Raw genomic sequence first — 15001 nt, 5'->3', positions numbered from 1 at the left:
GCCCAGGAGGACTTTGAACCATGCACTGGATGGGATCTCTTGACCAGAAGGACAGGCTCCCGGTTCTCAGGGCAGCCAGACACACCAGACATCACTATTAAAGCAACATGTTACAGCAAATGAGTGCACACTGCTTTGAAAATGTTAAGCATACAATAATGCCTGGTACTTTCCATTTTTCAGAAAGCTTGACTTTCCAGAAATATTTGCCGTAATTTTCTGAAGTTTTAAGGAATGATCTCTACTGAACTGATAATGATAATCTAATAACAATATATATTTATTTACTGGCCTTTATTAGATTCTTATCATTGTCTTCTCACATAAGAAAAAAATGATTTACAATGAAAAAGGGACATAAAGCAGAAATAACGTAAGCATCCATGACCAAGAGAATACAGGTTGAAGGTATAAATAATGATTAACAACGCAGGGAACTTAAAAACAGTGAAGGCGGAGCTCGGTGGTTCACATCTGTAATCCCAGCACTTTGGGAGGCAGAGGCAGGCAGATCATCTGAGGTCAGGAGTTCGAGACCAGCCTTACTGACATGGTAAAACCCCATCTCTACTAAAAATACAAAAAAATTAGCCTGGCATGGTGACATATGCCTGTAATTCCAGCTACTCAGGAGGCTGAGGCAGGAGAAACACTTGAACCCAGGAGATGGAGGTTGCAGTGACTCAATATTGTGCCATTGCACTCCAGCCTGGGCGACAGAGTGAAACTCCATCTCGAAAAAAAAAAAAAAAAAATGGTAGAGGGACACTTTAGTGTAGGGGGTCTGAATCACATGTAGTTAAGAAATGCGACAAACAAAATTGAGTAGATGGCATGGGGAGTCACTCTGAGAACACATCGAAATCCTTGGACCCTAGGAATTACAATTAATATCTTGTTTTCATTTTGGTAAAAATTCTCTGTTGGTGGGCCTGTTGACAAAAAGAGTCAAACTCTGTAAAATATTTTAAGAGAATTATTCTGAGCCAATTATGAATGACCATGACCCATGACACAGCCCTGAGGAGGTCCTGAGATCATGTGCCCAAGTTGGTCTGGGTACAGTTTGGTTTTATATACTTTAGGGAAGCATGAGACATCAATCAAATACATCTAAGAAATATATTGGTTTTGTTCAGAAAGGCGGGACAACTCAAAGTGGGGGCTTCCAGGCTGCAGGTAAATTTAAACATTTTCTGATTGACAACTGGTTGAGTTTATCTGAAGACCTGGGATCAAAGGAAATGTTTGGATTAAGATAAAGGATTGTGGAGACCAAGTTTCATTGTGCAGAGGAAGCTCTGAGAGAGCAGATTTCACAGAAAGCAGGCTGTAAAATGTTTCTCAGCAGACTTAAAAGGGTGCCTGGCTCTTGGTTGATTATCACCTGGACCTGGAAAGGAGGAAAGGAAAACAATGGGAAAGGGGAATTCTCCATAGAATGTGGATTTTTCCTACAAGAGACTGCAGGGCAATTCCAAGGTATGGCAAGGAAATATATTTTTCGGAAAAACATTTAGATTTTTTTCCCTTGCTATGCCGGAGTCAGACTGGAAAGTAAGTCACTATATAAAGGGCTAAATAAAACCCATCTGATGAGAATTTATGGTTCATAGGGCATGATTCCCCAGGCCCCTTAGAAAGAAATTTGGGCAAGATTAAAAAAAAAAAAAAAAATCCGAGCTTAGTCCTCAGTTCCCTCTCTTGGCCATAAAGCATTCCATGGAATGCACGTGCAGGCCAAAGGCAGCAGCACCTCACATGGAGCTAGGAAGGCTCATTCCCAGAGTTGTCTGATTTAGCTACCTGGTAGGGTCCCATGGTGCTGGGAAGGCTTGTTCCTAGAGTTCTCTGATTTGATGGTAATAGTTTTAAATATTAACAGTTTGGATAATGTAGGTCTGACCTGAGGTAATAGCCAGTTGTTTAAGGGATGAGGAGTCAGGCCTAGGATTGAGTCTAAGAAAAACATCCCGGGTCAGATCTAGTTTTTGAGCTATCGTGATCCGGGTCTTTAATTGTGCCTTTCCTTCTGCTCTATCTGGCATAACATTTCCAAGAAATGTCTAATGCTAAATAGTAACATATCAAAAAGATAGTGAAAATAATGTGCTTACCCTCCTTATGAAGGGTTATTTGAATCCTGTAAAAAATCTTATTTGGAAATTGTGGGACCAATATTACATTAGAATTTAATATATTTAATCTATCCTATGGCGAATTCATCTCTGTAGGTACAGAGATGAACTTATGCCCTGAGGAGGGTATAAATTAAATGCGAGAAACACCTGGTCGTCAGTGTTTAAACTGTTATGAACTTGTTAACAGTAGACAAATCTCTTTTTCCCACCACTGTTGAATTGCGCTATATACTGGTATTTGGGAGAGAAAAGGTTTTGTCACAGGACAAGTCACATCCTCCTACAGTGTCATTTTTTTTCCTCGGCAGGACTCCCTAAGGTTGAGGGCCTTAGGAGTCATGAGACTTAGAGCCAGTTAATTGTTCCAGGCCAGATAAGAGTGGACATAGATAGGCATTTGTAGTAACAGAAGTACTTAAAGTAAGATGTACTTAAAATTATTATTTTAAGTTAAAAGGCCAACTGTAAAACCAAAAGGAAAAGTTACAAGACTGATCTTAACTTCTACGTGTTGAGCCGCTGTGAGCTTGGTTTTTGTTACAGACTTAGAGCAATGAGCTATAAAAAACATAAGCATTGTTCCGAAAAATTCAAAAAACATAGAGATAGATTTATCTTCACAACTCATAATTGGGAGTATTATACCCAGGAGGCTTTGTTACAAAATATTTTATCTTTTTAGTAAATATTTTCCTTTAATTTTACAATAAAGAAGACATTTTTATGGTTGAGGCGGATGCAAAATTGACACGTAATAGTTCAGAAGACAACTAAACTTGTTTTACTAGCTGTTTGGGCATTTTTGGTACCCCATTCTTGATTTGGGGGGTTTGATCATGTCCTGATATTATCCCTCAAAGCTGGCCATTACAATCTTACATACCCACCTCTTCTGCCAGAGTCCCTGGGCCTAGAGGGAAGCAGCCTGTACAGTTTTAGCAGCAAAACATTAGCAGTGAAACAGATCTGGGCCCAGTGGGATGCCAAATGAGGGAGATTCCTTTCCCTGGTCTTCAGAATACCATCATTTTGGTTTCCTTGTAAGTAAACCAAAAAGACATAACTAAGAGAGTTTGGCAATTTTAAGAGGAGTTTGTAAGGTGGAACAGAAAAAGGAAACTTTTCCATTAGGGCACTAAAAATATAAAGAAAAATTATAATCTGGCACTTTCTAAAGGATTCTTGTAGCCAAGAAATAATGCTTTAATCTGTACTCAAAAAATTAGGGCTGAAATCTAGTGTTAAGTGTTACGCTTTACCCTTGAAACAATTTTTTAGCTGCACTTTTTATTAAAGAGATTATAGCAAGGCCAATTTGTGTGCAAGGTTAGTTTTAGGCTTATTATGCTTGCCTGATTATTTGCATAAAATGCAACAAGGAACTAACTGGTTATATAGATTCCTTTTAAAGTTGATTTTGCTGAAACTTTACCTAAAAATAGACAATTTTAGTTTCAGCCTCCAATTGTTTAAAAAAAAAACTATTATTGAAGTTATGCAGACAACTATATTGCCATAAAATTACAATTTGAATTTTGGAGGACTCAGAAAGGTAAATTTGCTTACAAAACATACTTTACCCAAGTGACTTAAAAAGATTTCCTTGACCCTTCTTTAACCAGAGCGGCACAATTAAAGACCCGGATCACGATAGCTCAAAAACTAGATCTGACCCGGGATGTTTTTCTTAGACTCAGTCCTAGGCCTGACTCCTTCTCATCCCTTAAACAACTGGCTATTACCTCAGGTCAGACCTGCATTATCCAAACTGTTAATATTTAAAACTATTACCATCAAGATGTTTGCTCACCTTGGAAATGCCATTTACTATAGAATTTAGCAGCCCCTCACAATTAGTACTAGAAAAGAGGCTCTCTGCTTATTAGGTAGCAAGATTTTATGTAAACCATTCTTATTTTATCATGGAACCTTTTGGGAAACATTCTTTCCATTAGTATAGGGGTAGCTTCAGTTAACATTCCATAGCAAGACAGAAATGCCCCATCAAGTAGAACTTCTCTAGCTCAGTCATTGTTATGGAAAAACACTCACAGTTTCTGCCATCAGCCCGGATAAAAGCTCCACACAAAAGGCTATGCAGTGGAGGACTTACATGAACAGATTTACATGTCTTTGGTTCTATAGTACTAGAAAGGGGAAAGCATCCCCCAGGTAGATATAGTACCCATTTTCAAAAGACATTTAGGTAAAAGGGATTACAACTACTTTGCATAAAGCTTGTTTAAACATCTTACATTTTATAATTTTATTAACTTGTATGTTTTCATGTTCTAGTCCCAGGAAGCTCTTTTTACCCCCAGACCATTTTACCTTTTCTGGTGAAAAGAGTTTGGTTCCCAGCAGGGAGTTGAGTCTGTAAGACCTATGAAGGACAGTAGATTTCATACAGCTCCTTAAACAGACCTATGATTCCGTGGGAGGAGCACCCATGTAAAAGGGGCTCCCTTAACCTCCAAATTTACTATGACCAGGGTAACGGACATTATTTGGTGGGAGCGTTCCCAAACCAAACTGAGGGTTCGGCTGCTATTTCTTGAGGCCCAATAATGAGATGCAGATGAACTAGGAGAGGAAGAGAGTTTTGGTTTTCTGCAATCAGTTACAGGGAGAACGCCTGGAAATTATTGCCAGACCAACTCAGAATTGCGAAGTTTTCCAGAGCTTATATGTCTTCTAATCGATATGCCTATGTGTTAAGTGTGCATTAATCTAAAGACATAAGTGGTTAATTTCTTTTAATGTACAACTAAGGTCTGAGTCCTGAAGAAGATCGGGTCTTCTGCTGGAGCCTCAGGAAATTTACTTAATCTAAATTGGTCTGGGTGCTGGGCTGATTACCCTTATCTTCTCTCCTGCTAAATCATAAAGGTTTGGGGGAGTTCCTTTAGACCCAATAAACTTGTTTCTGGAGGCCTGGGGAGTTTCTTCAGACCCCCCAATAGTTTCTTAACCAAAAATCTTTAATTTTTTTAAAAAGTGACATCCTTGTGGATCTTACTAACCTTACTATGACTTATATAGACCATTCACAATGGTTAGACTCTCGTTTTTTTTTTGTTTTTTTTTCTGAGACGGAGTCTTGCCCTGCCACCCATCCTTGTGGATGTCACTTTTATAAAACTTTAACAAAAGCCTATGTTATGCTTCTACTATTTTAACTTTTAGTAAGCCAAATTTCCAGTGGGAGGGGGGAAGCTGAAGGTTTCAAACATGACTTTAAGATTTTTAAATTACTGGAAAGTCTTGAGATTAAGTTTACCAAATAACTGTTTACCAAAGATTACCAAGGTTATGTAAATTAAAAGACATCTGAGACAGCTTTTACCAATCTGGTAAGTACTTAAATTTTTTAAGTTATGTGATTAGAGCTCTTTTATGTAGTTTGGTAGTGAAATATCATTTCCGCATGACACATATAAAGATAGATATAACAGGCATTCAGAAGAAAAGGAATGTTCAAAAGATACTTTATTGGCCTGTTTTCAAAAACAGTTTTTCTCCCTTACTTTAGATAGGTAGTAAAAGTTACAGGAGTCAATAAAAGGTGAAGGAGAGAGCCATCATTTAAGGCCTTTTCAAAAGAGAAAGTGGCACTTTTAAGCTATCAACCTGTAGAATGTTCAAGGAGAAACGCCAGATGTGGGTGAAGGGGAGGAAGGCAGCAAATCACACTGCCCCGTGTGTACCTATGCAATTATCTTGCATGTTCTGCACATGCACCCCAAAACCTAAACTGCAATAAAAAAAATTTAAGAAATTGTTTTAGCCAATTAGTGTTAGTGCATTTTTTAAATATTAAAGACCCATCTCCAGAAAGATTATGATTTTCTTTAATCATAGCCAACTGAATTATACAACCCCTTAAAATATTCCTTCTTACTAACCTTATTATGACTTACACCGTCCATTCACAATGGTTAGACTCTGTTTTACCTTAAATGCCTCTCTTTCCTGAATAACCCAGTTATCTTATTTTAGGGCAAAAATTCACCACACAAGATTCTTTCTTATATAAAATTTCTTTCCTTTTACCTTCCTTACCAAAAATACCTCTTTATAGCTTTAATTTTCTTTACATCTTATTTCCTGATTTCTTTACCTTTTTTATGCATAATTCTTAAATAAGTTATGAATTAAAGATATTTTACCTTTTATAAGAATTTTTTAGAAGTTTTTCTATAATTCTTAAACTGAAAATTGCCCAGATAAATTGCCAGTATCATTTAATAACCTTAGATCCTAAATTATGACAAGTTTGTTTACAAGCATTTATTTCATTACATTTACCTGATTAATTTAGTAGTTTACCTAGATTATTTACAAAAAAAACTGTGCTAGCTGATATTTAAAGCTATTCTCCTAATTACCATTTTTATAGCTGGTAAAATTTCAAGTACTTATGTAATAAAACTTATGGTTAAATTGAAGGGTATTTATACCAATAACTCAGTATTTATAATATATTTATAATATTTCATAAGCATATACAAGCAAAGATCATTCTGTCTATGGCTGGGTTTTATAGTTGATGCCCCTTCTGGCAAATCTTACAGTACTGTGCGGGAATAAACTTGAACTACTGGATCGCTAGATGCAAACAAAATGCTAACAACTCTAAAGACATTGCTGATATTATTTTAGCAATAATTTAAAACCCGGCTTATTTGGTAAAGGTTTTACTTAAGTCACGTGAACTTGAAAAAGCATTTGACTAGTCTTTTAAGTATCTGATTTTAAACACTTTTAAATTTTTAAGCCCATTATTTAGAGCTCTTTATATATTTTAGTAGTCAAGATACTATGTCCACACACATATAAAGATGTATTAGGCGTGCCACTAGAAGCATATCACACAGACTGATGAAGACCTCCTTTTTTTCCACTTTGTTTTAAATCTTACCCTAGGCAGTTGTCAGCTAAATAGCCTTAAATTTGCATATCAAAGGCAACTCAGGTGAAAATCAGATAGTAAGATTACATCGTAAGGTTAAGAGAAAGTTGGTGTGCTAGAGGGAAATTAAAATAAACTTAATTGCCAGTTGCATTGGCACATACACAAAGTCTCACAGCTGTCACTTCAGTACTTAGCCAAGAGACAAATACAACTTCACCAGCTTGCAAAAAAAATCATCGTTAGATAACGGTGGTTTCTATCTCAGTAGAAACGTAACAGCAGATTTCAATCAGGCAGAAAAGAAAACAGAACCTAGGAACCCTACAGTTTGCAGGGAGACCTTTTCCCTTGCTATGCCAGTCACATCTTTTCCTGAAGGTAAAGGTGCACAAACTCCACATTACTTCCATTGTATATAAACTCTGGCAAGTACAGGTGCCGTGAAACCTACGGAGTGCCCAAAGCGGGGGTCATGCTCATTGTTTTCTCCCTATTCTTAGATTTGTTTTGTTTGTGTCTTGAAAGGAGGAACTGAGCTGTAGCCTAGGGTTTTTGTGTGTGGACTGATGTGTGCTCCTTGTGGGCAGGCCTCCACATGCACTATCGAGTCATTTCCACCCTCTTCTGTGTCTCAGTTTCTTGCTCCAGTCTGTGACCTCTGAGAGGGCTCAAAATGCTGGGTGAGGAGCCCTTCTGTGTGCTTCCTTTTTAAGTTAATTTTTGTTGAGGATGTACCTGCAAGGCCACTGCACGTCGTGGGGGCTCAACCCCCACCCCAGACACTCTCACAAGGCCCCTGGTCACCCAGGGGTGCCTTTCAGTTGGGAGGAGCAAATGCATGTTCTCTTCAGAGCTGAAAAACTTCAGTCTCTCATTTATCTATGAAAACTGCTGTTCCGTTCCTCACCCAAATGTGCACACACAAACTGAATCAAGATTATGTTTAGCAGAAAAAGCAACAGAATTTCCTTTAGAACGCATTCTGAGCTAGAATTAGGACCCTTCAACAATCCTAGGAAAAAGCCAGCTCAGAATAAATCAAGAACTGTAAACCAAAGGGAGGTCGAGGGCTCAGGAGGACTTACCAGTTCCACTAGAGGAGAAGCTGGAACACGGTTGGGCTTCAATGGGCCCCTGCTGGTACCTCAGCTCCGATTTCAGGCTCCTCCTTCGGGGCCTGAGTCTTTTCTGAAGCCGGTGTTGGGCACTAGATTATTGTTGATAATAAGAGTCAAACTCTGTAAAATATTTGAAGAGATTTGTTCTGAGCCAAATATGAGTGACCACGGCCCGTGACACAGCCCTGAGGAGGTCCTGAGAACATGTGCCCAAGTTGGTCCAGGTACAGTTTGGTTTTGTATACTTTAGGGAAGCATGAGACATCAATCAAATATATTTAAGAAATAAATTAGTTTTGTTCAGAAAGGCGGGACAACTGAAAGCAGGGGCTTCCAGGCTGCAGGTAAATTTAAACATTTTCTGACTGACAATTGGTTGAGTTTATCTGAAGACCTGGGATCAAAGGAAATGTTCAGATTAAGATAAAGGACTGTTGAGAGCAAGTTTTATTGTGCAAAGGAAGCTCCCAGCCGACTTCAGAGAGAGCAGGTTGTAAGGTGTTTCTTATCAAACTTATAAGGGTGCCTGGCTCTTAGCTGATTTCTCTGGATCTGGAAAGGAAGGAAGGAAACCAAAGGGGAAAGGGAATTCTCTACAAAATGTGGATTTTTCCCACAAGAGACTTTGCAGGGCAGTTTGTCAAGGAAATATATTTTGGGGTGAAACATTTTGATTTTTTCCCTTGCTATGCCAGGTCAGATTGGAAAGTAAGTCATGATATACAGGGTTAAATAAAACCCACCTGATGGGAATTTATGGTTTGTAGGACATGACTCCCAGGTCCCTTAGAAAGAAATTTGGTCAAGATTTTAAAAAATCAGAGCTTAGTCCTCAGGAGCTACTGAAACCATTTTTGCAAAAATTATAACAGTAAGAAAATTATGACGGTGGCAGAGCTCTGACCTAACCGACTCCATCTTGCTTGTACCCTCTAAGCCGTCCTTATTCATTCTTTAGCTTTGTGTAGGCTAAACTAACTTCAAGAGAAACTTAGTTTATTGTTTAACTTGGAAACAAAGGTGTCAATAGCTTCTTCCTGAAACACACCTCTTGCCTGGGGACCAGGCTGCCTTTGTAGGACCAGCAAATTAAGGCACAAGATTAGAAATTATAGGTTAACAGTCATGCAGCCAAAGGTTGCAAGATTCTGAGCCTTCCCAACTTCTCTGGGGGTAAAATATTTTTCAGACTCTGTACTTGATGGATCAGCTGGTGTCACCAAAATAGATAAACTGGCTCATCTGGTTTTGTGGTCCCCACCGGGACTAAGTGCACTGGGAAAGCTCGACTCCCCATGATTTCATCTCTGACCGAACTAGTCAGCACTCCCCACTTCAGGCCCCGTACCCACCAAACTATGAAAAACCCTAGTTTCCAAATTTGCTTGAGTAATAAAAAAAACTCTTGTCTCCCGTTCAGTCGGCTCTGCGTGAATTATTCTTTCTCCATTTCAATTAACCTGTCCTAATGAATCAGCTCTATCTGGGCAATGGGCAAAATAAACCCACAGGGTGGTTACACTATCATATTGTTCAAGATATTTGCAAGTAGAAAAATCTGTTTGTATAACAACCAAAGACTTCAAGCAGCCTGAGTACTTCTCTCTAAGTGATGGTTCTGGTGCTTCACCCTTTTCCATCAGTAACTAACATACGTAATCAGGTGTATTAATCTAGAAGGTAATGACTGATTCCGGCAGAGGTCATAAGCAGAAAGGAGCCTAATTATCATCCCAAATTACAGACAGTTCTCCTACATGTTCCAATACGAACCAAATCATACGTGAAATAGTACTTCTGTCATAATTACCAGGTACTTGCTATTTCAAACATTCAGGTTAAAAACAATATTCCGGTTGTAAAGCAAATAGTTAATGGAGTGTCTTGTAGCTGGGACTCAGATAAAACCAAAACAATGTTAGCCAAATACAATTCTTATTGGTGATGGTGGTGGTAGTGCTTTGTTTATTCAACTTTTTAAAATTATTATTTGTTTTTGTGACACTCATAAAGCAATAATCTGAAACAAAATAATGTATCACGTGCTTGACTCCATGAAGAAAGAAAATAACAGAATCAATGGCCTTGTTATCTTATTGCAATACCAGTTGCTGAAGATAAAGGGGAGCAGAAACTAAATGTTTTCAATAAGCAAAAGAACTACTTTTAAATAATGAAGGAAAAGCCCAGTGGAACTCGTGCACTTTGCTGAGACTCATTCTGCAGTTTTTTTTAATCTTCCCTCATATTTATGACATCTCATCTAAGAAAACATAAAATAAATCTTTGGATCATTCTTTTTCTCTCCTGATTCAATAATTAGCATAACTTTGATAATACTTTATGCAAACCTCCATTACAGTGCTATTAACATTGTAATCATCTGCTTCACTGCCTGTCTCTCCCAACAGACTGTACGCTTGTGGAGGGCTAGGATTGTCTCAATCTACTCCTCATATCCAATTTCAGTTCCTGATACACAGCACGTGTTCACTAACATTTATTATGCAACACAATGACAGGTTGAAAACTCAGCTGTCTGCAAGAGGAGCAGGCAAAACAAGTTAATGAAAGCCAGGAATAAGATGAGGAATGGAGTGACTGTCCCTCTGAGAAGCTGTGAGTGGACAGAAACACATGAGAAGTGATTTTTTCTATTCTCTCACTCAATAACAATTAACACAGATCAGTTCTTCGACCTACTGTATGGGAATTTCTCCCCACCAATAAGCAAGCCATCAATTTCGCAGCGGACGCAAGCTGGACATCCTCTAATTCAGTTCAGTTCTGACACTATCTTCTGGGAAGTAGCGTCAGATCCCACAGGTTGAGGGCTCAGTCCCCAAGAATGCCCCTTGCTTCTGATTGCAAGTCCCAGGCTGTCCCATCTGTGATTCTGACCAACGAACTGGAAATCAGGGATCCCATGATCCCCTGCTTGAGTTCAATTAATTTGCTAGAGTAACTTTCTGAACCTAGGGAACACTTAGACTCACTGGTTTATTATAAAGATTATTACAAAGGATACAGATGAAGAGGTACATGGTGAGAGGTATGGGGAAAGGACTGTGGAGCTTCCGTGTCCTTCCTGAAAAGCCCCACCCTCCAGAAACCTCCACATGTTCAGCCATCCAAACACTCTCACAACCCTATCCTTGTGGTTTTTCCTATGGAGGCTTCATTATGTAAGCATGATTTATTAAGCCTTTGGCCATTGGTGATCAACTGAACCTTCAGCCTCTCTCCCCTCCTTGGAAGTTGAGAGGTGGGGCTGAAAGTCCCAGACCTCCAATCATGCATTGGTCTTTTCAGGGTCTGGTCCCCATCCTGAAGCTACCTAGGGACTGCCAGCCATCAGCCAACTCATTAGCATACAAAAAAATCACTTTGGAGATTCTAGGAGAATCTTAGGATTTTAAGAGTTGTATGTTAGGAAATGGGATCAAAGACCAAATAGATATTTGACAGTATCACATGAGTCCTTGACCAAACTAGATAGGCCAGTTCTGGCAGACTGTTGCTAGCTTTACCTCATCTTTCAATTTTTCTAGAGAAGTCAGATATCTGAACATTAATGTGAAATTTTCCAAGTTTAAAAAATACCGCACAGCCAAAAAAACACATCCCTACTCAGATTCTGCACATGGGCCATCAGTTTGCAACTGGCACGTGCTCATATGTACTTCAGACAAATAAATTCTAATACTGAGACAACTTTTTTCTCAGTATTCTAAATTTAGGGAACAATTCTCAGAATTGCCCATAAGGTTTTACATAATCTGAACATCACTAGAGAACACCTATCTCAAATGCTATAACCATAACTGCAGAACTGAACTATGTCATTCACATACTGTCATATCCATCACACTTCCAGCCCATTCCAAGCAAATCCTCAGCTGATCCTGTGTAAGGGCTCACTCCTTCCCTATGTGCGGTCTCATCATTTGATGAGCTTACCTTGGCAAGGAGCTAAAAGACCTAGCTCTTGAGATCATAGCATGAGATGGGAACTAAATTGGTATATGACTTGATTCTTCGTCACAGCAGTTTATTTATTTTATTAATTTATTTTGAGACAGAGTTTCACTCTTGTTGCCCAGGCTGGAGTGCAATGTGCAAGCTCAGCTCACGGCAACCTCCACCTCCTGGGTTCAAGCAATTCTCCTGTCTCAGCCTCCCGAGTAGCTGGGATTCCAGGCATGCGCCACCATGTCTGGCTAATTTTGTATTTTTGGTAGAGATGAGGTTTCTCCATGTTGGTCAGGCTGGTCTCGAACTCCTGACCCAGGTGATCCTCCTGCCTTGGCCTCCCAAAGTGTTGGGATTATGGGCGTGAGGCACCATGCCCAGCCAGCAGTTTATGTTTTAATTCCAGAAGTAGACTACAAGAGATAAGTAGCATACACAAATATGTGTTTCTTAAACTACTGATTAAACAATTCATTTCCCAAATATTTAATGATTGCATACCATATTTCAGACTCTATGCTAGGGGTCGAGCACACAATATTGAAAAAGACAATCTTGTACCAAACCTCAAAGGCTTTTACCCTTTGGGGTTCTCAAAATTTGGCCCCTAGCTCAGAAGCATCTGCAACGGCCACTGAGAAATTGTTGGAAACACAAATGAGAACACATGGACACAGGGAGGGGAGCACTACACACTGGGGTCTGTTGGGGGGAATAGGGGAGGGACAGCGGGGGGTGGGGAGTTGAGGACAGATAGCATGGGGAGAAATGCTGGGTATAGGTGAAGGGGAGGAAAGCAGCAAATCACACAGCCACGTGTGTACCTATGCAACTATCTTGCATGTTCTTCACATGTACCCCAAAACCTAAAATGCAATAAAAAAAAAGAAACACAAATTCTTAGGCCCCACCTCAGAACCTCAGATCTACTGAATCTGAGAGTCTGGGAACAAGGCCCAGCAATCTGCGTTGTAATAAGCCCTCCAGGTGATTCCAATGCAAGCTCCTGTCTGAGAAACATCCTTCTGGAGAACAGCTGGAGGTGGGGAATGGGTAGAAGAATTCAAACAAAAAACACAGGAGATTACTTACACATAGTGGTCAGAAAAGCATCTCTTAATAGGTGACAGTTGAACCTGAAAAATGAAATGGAGTCAGTCCTTGAAGGATAGGAAGAAAAACAACAGGGTGGGTGGGGGAAAACCTTTCAGGGAGAAGCGGCAAACTGCAATGACCTTGTGCAGACAGAGAAGTCAGCGTACACCAGGAATTCACCAAAAGGCCCTTGCAAATAACAGAAACTGCAAATAAACAGTTTTCATTTTTTTTCACAAGAGTCTTGAAGCCATGCACTTTGAAGGCTTGGCTCCAAGATGTTTTCAGCTGCCCATGCTCCTTCCAGCTTCCATGACCACACTACCCCAGGAATACAGACCTGGCTCTTTGTCCAAGGTAATATTTGGGTAACTGACAGCAGGAAAGAGGAAGGAGAAATATAAAAGGAGGATCAAGAGAACAGCTGTCACTATGAAAATGTCCTGGATGATGCCGCATGACACATTCATTTATACCTCATTGGCTAGATCTTAGATGGTTCCACTTCATCTCAAGGAAGGCTGGGAAATGTGGCATTTATCCCAGGTGGCATATGGGCAGTCAAAAGTTGGTGACTTTGTTTACATTGAAAGGTGAAGAGAACCAGTACTGGAGGAAATTCAACAATCCCCTTCAGCCTTCCCCTAGCCAAACACCAGGGTGGTTGGAGCCCAGAAAATGAGAAGAGAATGGAATGAGACTGAATCAACTACTCTGGAGTAGGTCTGAGATGCAGAGACAGCAGGAAGTAAAAGGAAGCCCCCAACCGACAAGAGCTCTGAGACTGAGAATGGGGAAAAGTTCATGATTTCGGAAGGGAAGAAGTCACTCTGTAGCTAGCAGAGGCTGGGATAGGCACGGGCAGGGATTTTGGGTGTAAAAACTTCCTAGAAAGTGCCTTTAGTGATTGTCATTTGCAGATGAAATTATTGTGAATAATTTATCAGAAGACTTCTGAGTTTTTGAAAGAGTATATTATTCAATAAACCACATTCCCACGCTGCAAACCCCTGCCAGTCTTGAGACCGTAACAGAACACTGGGCCCCAAGGCTTACGCTGACTCTGCGGCCCCAAGAGCAGGATAGCCTGCAACGTCCTTTTTTGGGTAAGGTCACGAATAATGTGCTAAAAACAATCTCTCGAAGGGATGAGACAGAGCACACAAAGATAGCGAATGATGGAATTCCTTCCAGAGGGCGGACTCAGGCCCATGGAGTAAACTCCATATTCTCTACTGCCAGCGAAGGGAGTCTGCTATTCCTCACCAGTAAAATGTGTTAATTGCTGTGAAATACTTTCTCGTGTGTGTTTCCCATTCTCTTCCTCTCCAAATGAGAGTTTTTATGACAGTTTCCTATGCCACTGTTCCACTGAATATGGGGTAATACGGGGCATGGAGAACTTGTCTTTTAGTCTAAATTATAAGTCACAAAAATAAGGAAAACAATACACAGACCCGGGGGAGAGGATGTGGATGATACAGGCATACTGGGCTTTAGTTTAGATGCAGTAACTGGTTAGATCTTCAGGCTCACCTCCTTTTGGGAGCAGGTGAGTGTGTCACATGTAGGGTGAAGAATACATACAAATACGTGTTTGGCTGAAGGGGATTGTTGAATTTCCTCCAGTACTCGTTCTCTTCACCTTTCAATGTAAATAAAGGTGGAACCATGAGATGAGGTGGAACCATGTGACTAAGATCTGGCCAATGAGGTATAAATGAATGTGTCATGTGGCATCATCCAGGGCATTTTCATAG

The 15001-nt window shown here is 39.9% G+C and overlaps 1 protein-coding gene across 15 annotated transcripts in view; it reads right to left on the bottom strand.

Annotated features, from left to right (window-relative positions):
• RGS7 (regulator of G protein signaling 7) overlaps window positions 1–15001 on the bottom strand; it is a 548216-nt gene that overhangs the window by 360679 nt on the left and 172536 nt on the right. For 4 of the 15 annotated variants that reach the window (XM_078357252.1, XM_078357254.1, XM_078357255.1 and 1 more), the window contains exon 3: window positions 13239–13282. The exons of the other annotated variants lie outside the window; for them this stretch is intronic. The gene's annotated coding sequence lies outside the window, so the exon portion shown is untranslated. The remainder of the gene's footprint in view (window positions 1–13238; window positions 13283–15001) is intronic. 15 annotated transcript variants of the gene reach the window in all.

Source organism: Callithrix jacchus, chromosome 19, assembly GCF_049354715.1.
Source record: "Callithrix jacchus isolate 240 chromosome 19, calJac240_pri, whole genome shotgun sequence".
NCBI classification, from domain to species: domain Eukaryota; kingdom Metazoa; phylum Chordata; class Mammalia; order Primates; family Cebidae; genus Callithrix; species Callithrix jacchus.
The sequence above is the reverse complement of the archived record's forward strand: the minus strand, read 5'-3'. Positions and strand labels throughout refer to the sequence as shown.